General features: G+C 33.8%; 1 pseudogene; it reads left to right on the top strand.

The window, feature by feature from the left end:
- Positions 1-1,242: 1,242 nt before the first annotated feature.
- Positions 1,243-3,225, top strand: LOC110027434 (annotated as a pseudogene).
- Positions 3,226-6,876: the final 3,651 nt, after the last annotated feature.

Raw genomic sequence — 6,876 nt, 5'->3', positions numbered from 1 at the left:
ATCAAATAAAGAGTTTAAATTTGTTTATTTAATATTCGTGTATTTATTAAAGTGTTCAAACTTGTTCAATTAATTCATCAAATGAATGTTAAAAAGCTCTTATCTAGCAGAGTTCATTTGTAACTCTAATGATTAATTCCAAGAAAAAAAAAACAATAAAGCTTCTCAAATGCCTTCTAATCAGTGTTGTTGTTAACCATGACAAAATTTGATTATCTGTTTTAAAGGGAAATCCGACTTGCAGAAAGATTTTCATTGATATTTTGCAGGTAGGACAAATGCATTTTCTAGTGTATTATGAAGGATGTTTCGATCTTTGTTTATTATTAAGTTGAGCTAAATTTTATTGAGTTTCAAGTGATTCGTTTCAAAATTCCTTCTGAGAATATTCAAACAAAATATATTGAGGAAGGCATGGACTAATTTAAGGGGATGTCAACCTCCTAACTTTATAAGCATTAGATAAAAAAATTGAATGACTAAATTGATGAGATCACGGCATTTGTCAAAGATCATAACATATGTTTCATTGTTCTATATAAATAATGTTAGAAGTTATATTAGGAAATAGTTTTTTTCCTGTTAAAAGTTATGAGGAGTTGATTTTTTTTTCCTATTATAGGCTTTCCTATTTTATTTTGTTTCCTTTATCTTCAAATAATTAATATGAATTGATTAATTGGAGATATAGGTGTTATATCTTTTCTTTCTTATTATTTTTTTTTTCCTTGTCTTTCCTATTCTAGGATTCATGTAAGGGTTATTTATAACCCTTTCTCATATCAATAAAATTATTTTGCTTTATTCTAAATTCCAACATGGTATCAGACTCGAACTTTTCAGAGTTGTCGGACTTCATTCTTTCCATCCTTCTTGCGGGAAGGGAGGGATGCTCTTCTTTTGCCTCAGCTACTGCGATTGAGACCGCCGCTTAAAATGGCGACTTATGCTTCTTCTGTCCCTGCAGGTCGCATGACTGGTTGCAGGCCCTCGCTGCTGGAGTCGATCCCTGCATGTCCTCTGCATCATTACCTCCTCTTTTGTTGTGATCCCGCATGATTCTTTCCCCTTCTCGGTCTGCTGAGTCGGGTGTTGTGACTCTACTAGCCTCCATAAAGCGAGAATTTCTATTTCTAGGGGAAATCCCGACTCTCAAACGGGATACGACCCTCGAGCAGAATTTTCTCTCTTTAGTGAAAATCTCGATCCCTTGGTGGCCTGCAACTGCTCTCAATCCAGAGAATGGGGTTTATTCTCTATTTTCTTGTGGAAATCCCTTCAAGGTTTGCGATTGCTTTTAATCCAGAGAATGGTATTTCTTCTTTTCTCTTTCGGGTAAAAATCATGATTTTCTCTTTATAGCAAAACCACACAGAAAGGAGGAACCATTTTTCTCGCTGCCTTCACTGCAGGTTCTTTCATGGTCATTTTCCTTACAGGTTTCAACTACTAATCCTTCCTGTAGGATCTTCTAACCGACAGAACTTCATGTGAACCTACCTGTTGTCGGATGGACCTCCTACCAGGACCGTTGAACCTACTTATGTAGTTGTTTCTCTCTCTTGCAGCCTTTCCCGTTGTTGGTTCTCCCTACTTCAATCTTTCCCTCTGTCGGAACTCCATTATGCAATCTTTCTCGCCACCGGGACCCTCTCCCTGTAGGCTTTTGACACCAAAAACTTCCTTTTTCTGCAGGCCTTAGCCATCGGAAGTCTCTCCCCACAGATCCCTAGCAGTCGAAAATCCCTCTGCTTGCTGGAAAACTTCCTACATTCCGCAAATTCCTACAGGCTTCCTTAGTGGAGATACATCTTCCTGTAGTCTTTTCGCTGCATCCATAGCCCCTTCCTGTCGGTGCTGAAATTGTCAAAATAAATATATTCCAAGTGCAATAGTGGTCAATGAACCACCATACCCGAAAATCTGATACCTTTTTTCCAGAATCTAATATATCATTGTTGCTTGCCTTTTCCGTCGCGGTCCTACCCATTCCTAGCATCACTCAACTTTCAGGAAGGAGACTATACTGCCCCTTGAAACTGTACTTTTTCTTCTCCCAAATTACCGATCATTTGATTTCTATTTCTCGGTTGTGTTTCACATCCCCTTCACATGGATATACTACAATTAAGACCCAATGATTCACATTTGAAAGAAAAAATGAGGTTTTTTTTTGAAACATATTGGGTATTAGCAGTAAATTGATTGTGATATTACGAGAATGATTTCAACAGATCCATCAAAAAGGAATACATTTAGGTGTCGCATTTGTGATGATGTGGCAATTTTGTATGAGAGATGTGATAACATGAAAGCTATCAAAGTAAAGGAGGGTCCTAACTCCCATAATAGATATTGAGTTTTTATGCATTATGGTTGTATAGGGAAACCTTTTGGTTCCAAGTTTTTCAACAATAAGGGTGGTTTTGTTCATCTCTTCTTTCCAGAACCTGAGTTGTGGACTCTGGTTCTCAGTCACAGGACTCAAATTTTATACGTTACTGATATTAGTTTTGTGATATCATACTTGGAAAATGTTTCGAACTATGTGTTATTGGAGTCAATGCTAGTAGTGGTTTTCTAACTATCCTTGCTATAGTTATTGCACCTTATGTCCATGTCTATACATTTGATTTTCATTAGCAAGTAGCAGTGTTGGCTAGGGAAGATTTCAATGTGAATGGGCTGGGAAGTTTTATTATTGTTTTTATAAGGGATATCCAAGGAGAAGGATGAATTTTACAGAGTTGTGGACTCAATCATCCTTGAGCTTCTACTACCATGGTTAGCATTGCCCTCTACAGGAAAAATGTTAAAAAAGGATGGTGTTCTTTGCTTTTTCTTTCCATGCATAGGCAGGTGCAGCACTCTTGTGAAACTTTACGCAACAATTTCACTGATTTAAGGACCTTTAAAGTTCTTCTCTGGAGCTTTATCCTGCCGCGGGCCTACTTTTATAACTTGTTCCCTCTTCCGGAGCTTTTCCCTGCAGCAGACCCTCCTCCAGAGATTTTCCTTACAGCAAGCCTTCTTCCTGAGATTTCCCCTACAGCATACCCTCTTCTGGAATTTTTTGCCTGTTGTGGACCTTTCTATAGAGTTTTTCCCTGTAGCAGACCCTCCTTTGGAGCTTTTCCTTGTAGCACTACTTCCTCTGAAGCTTTTCTTTGCAACGGGTCTTCCTTCAAAGCTTTTCTCTACAACAGGCCTTCCTCCAGAGCTTAGTTGAGTCACATTTTTGGCGTCGTTGTCGGAAAAATGTGTTAAAAAGAATTCTGATTTTATGAGAACTTAGTTGAATTTCTAAGAATCTAGGTTTAGTTGTTTTTCTTTTTCTTTTTCCGTTTATTTTACATTTGTTGGCACTTGTATCGTGGCTTTGTTTTTTTACAAGTACTGAAAAATAAAAATAAACAAAGCTTAAAAAAAAAATAAAAACACCAAAAAGCTAAAAAAATGTTTCAACAGTATGGATCGATAAACCAATTTATACCTTTTCAGGAGTATACGAACCCATCGATGACTAGCTTTCAAATGAATTTTGAACACCAAATGGCAAACCTTCAGAAAAATTAATTTATACATTTTCAGGAGTATTCTGATCTATTGATGGCTGGCAATCACATGAATTTTGACCCCCATGACATAGGAGCTAGGTTCGATCACCCCTTTTCCAGTACATACAACCCCAACTAGACTACATACCCAAATTCTAATTGGAACATTGATGACATTTGTGTAGCAAAACAACATTATGAGAGAACTCAAGCTAACCCTATAGAAAATTGGAACAACTAGGGGAGTGACTATATTTGTCAAACTCAGCCTTGAGAAGTCACCTCGAAACCCTAATTTAGGGAAGATAATCTATCGTTAGAATAATTGATAGTAAATTTGAGGAATCAACCCAACACCTACACCCAAATTTGGTCGATCTACCCAAACTTTAACTGGAACAATAACAACCCTAACATAGACAACCATCAATGAGTGAGCACCCAAGTCGATCCTGTAGGAAGTTGGAATATCCAAGATAGTGATTGCTCTAAAGAAAATGAGTATTTGGAGAAACTAGTGATAAATCTGAGGAAAGAGTTAAACAGCTAAGTTGATGCCCTTAGAAACATAGAAAATCAAGTTTGGTAGTTATCTAACCTATTAAACAATGAACCCCAAGGGATGTCAGGGGTAGTTGAGGACCATAACTTTGAATTTGAAGAGTTGGTCCTTAAGAGCATGTTGAGTTGGATGGATTTAGTTGGACATTGACTAAGGAAGATTCTACTCTTCTTTTCAAGGCAACCCCTATCATTGTTAGGGAGATAGTTGAGCCAGTAGGACCACCCATAAGAGAAGCCCCAAGGAAGGAGTTAGAGGATATCCCTTGACAAGAGAATAAACCTGTAGAGCTTAAGCATGAGCTTGAAAAACCTAGAGAGAACCAAACCCAAGAATTAGTAAACCTTGATTTTTCTTTTATGAACAAATTTCTTGCAACTATCAGAGAAAATACTAATCTGCAAAAAGGGAAATTAATTGGAAGAATTTTGAATTTAGAAAGAACCCTCGGGAATGATCATCTAAATAAACCCTCTACATACAATCTAAAAGACTGCTATCAAACTGAGAGAAAAATGTTACAAAAAGGTTATATTAAATTGGATAAATTTATGTAGCCGCATAGATATACATTTATCAAATCACTAAAAATAAACTTAATCCAATATCGAGGAAGCGCTACTAGTTTGGATATGTTATATTAAGTTGGATATATATTTTGTGAAAGCAAAGGTGGTAAGATTATTAAAAGAATATCATCTTTAATGAATTTATATTATATAAAAATAATCAAAATATTATTATTAAAAATACATCAACTTCATATCATATTGAATTGGTCACGTCAAGAAACTCAAAAGCAACCCAAGCTCTGTGTACCAATCGTTCAAGTGTGAAAGTCGTAATGCACTCAAAAATCAATTAATTGTTATTCAATTTTTACGTTATGTTATGTTTCTTAGAAGTGCATGAGAGGTTGAATGTTATGAATAAACCTATACAAATAAATTATTTTATAAAAATTTGATTGGTTCATTCATAGGATCAATTTTCACATATGTAATAGGAATTAATGTGGGTTACATAAGAAGCATCACTAAGAATGTAAGATCCTATTATAATATATGAATAACATGTATTATAATATGTAAATGGTGTGTATACCATAGAAGTTAATTTCTTAAGAGATTAATAATTTGAACTATCATTGACATGAAAGATTTGAGAGAAGCAACAAATACTCTAGAAATGTGAATAAAATATAATAAGACTACATGTATATGAACTCTTTCATAATCAAAAAAGTATTAGACAAGCACAATATGATAAATGCAAAGACTATAAGAGCTTTACTTACTAGCCACTTCAAATTATTCAAGGAATATATACCAAAAAAGAAATAAGTGAAAGAGCACATGGAGGATGTCCCATATGCTTTAATTATTATATTTTTTATGTGTGTAGTGATCTACACAAGATGTGATATTACAAGGAAAATGCAAGCAATCAATTGATATATGTTGAAACTAGGAAGAAAATATTGGGAAGTTGTAAATGCTTAGTATCTATCTAAATACTACACTTAGTCATTCCTAAAATTATATATATATATATGTAACTATATGCTGATTGAAATTTTGAACGAGAGTTAGATATGAGAAGTATCATTTTATGCATCTACTCCTTATGTGGCAATGTTGTCAACCAAGTGTCATAACATCGTAAACTAGTTGCACTATCAATCATAAAAATTATATATGAAGCAATCACTAAAACTAGTGAGGAGGTTGTATTGTTAAAGTGTTTTTTAAGAAAATAAATTAGCACTGTTCACTTAACAAGAATAATTTGTTTCACTCATAAGTAAAGTGAATAGAACTAAAGAACTCTTAAATGAGGCTTGCCTACAGCTAGATGCCTCATAAATCATCAAAATGAAATGCTCAAAAAATCTCTCTAATATGTTTCCAAAAATTGTGCATGCTAAAAAATTAATTTTTTTTTAAGATCTTAGCTAACAATTGCAAATGATGATATATCGATGCCACGTAATAAATATGATCAAATTCAATGTTCTAATATGTTAGAATTTTCAAACTCAAAGTGGGGAAATGTTAAGTATGGAGTCAAATTTTTGTATTATATAAAATAGTGGCTCACTTCAACAACATGAATCTCATAAATGGAGGTTACTATAAATTTTTAAATACATGTTTCCACATAAATATAGGCTAACATAGAGTTTTAATTATAAGCTACCACAAGAGTAACAATATATGATTTAGAAGTCTTCGATAGTAATTGATCATTAAACTTAGAAGACGAACTCCTCAATGTATAAATTCATATAATACTTATTTGTAAAACATCCAACTGTCGCAATCAAGTAAACAACATAGAGAGGTAGAGAGGAAGATGTTCTTATAATAGAACATGAAAAGAGAGTTCATCAACACTATTCTCTCCATTTAGCCATCATCTTTATAATAGATTGTTGTGTTCTCTTTCAACTATCAAACACAACTAATTAACTTTTTGCTCTAAATTATATCTTTATATTAATACCTCACTATAGATGAATTATATTACCTTTCTTTTTATTTTATCTTAATACCTCGCTATGTATATTTCACCTTTTTCGAAATTTTTATCAAAACTAAAAATAGGCACAAATGTGTTAGATGACCGACACAACTTTTAACATGTATAGAGCTCCTAGTTAAAAATCATACTATGCTTAAAGCTAGAAGAGCCATCATTTTAAGCATATTACATTTTTGTGCTTAATTTTACATATGTATATATATATATATATAA

Source organism: Phalaenopsis equestris, unplaced genomic scaffold (assembly GCF_001263595.1).
Source record: "Phalaenopsis equestris unplaced genomic scaffold, ASM126359v1 Scaffold000428, whole genome shotgun sequence".
Taxonomy (NCBI): domain Eukaryota; kingdom Viridiplantae; phylum Streptophyta; class Magnoliopsida; order Asparagales; family Orchidaceae; genus Phalaenopsis; species Phalaenopsis equestris.
Note: the sequence above shows the minus strand (reverse complement) of the source record. Positions and strands in the feature narration are given on the sequence as shown.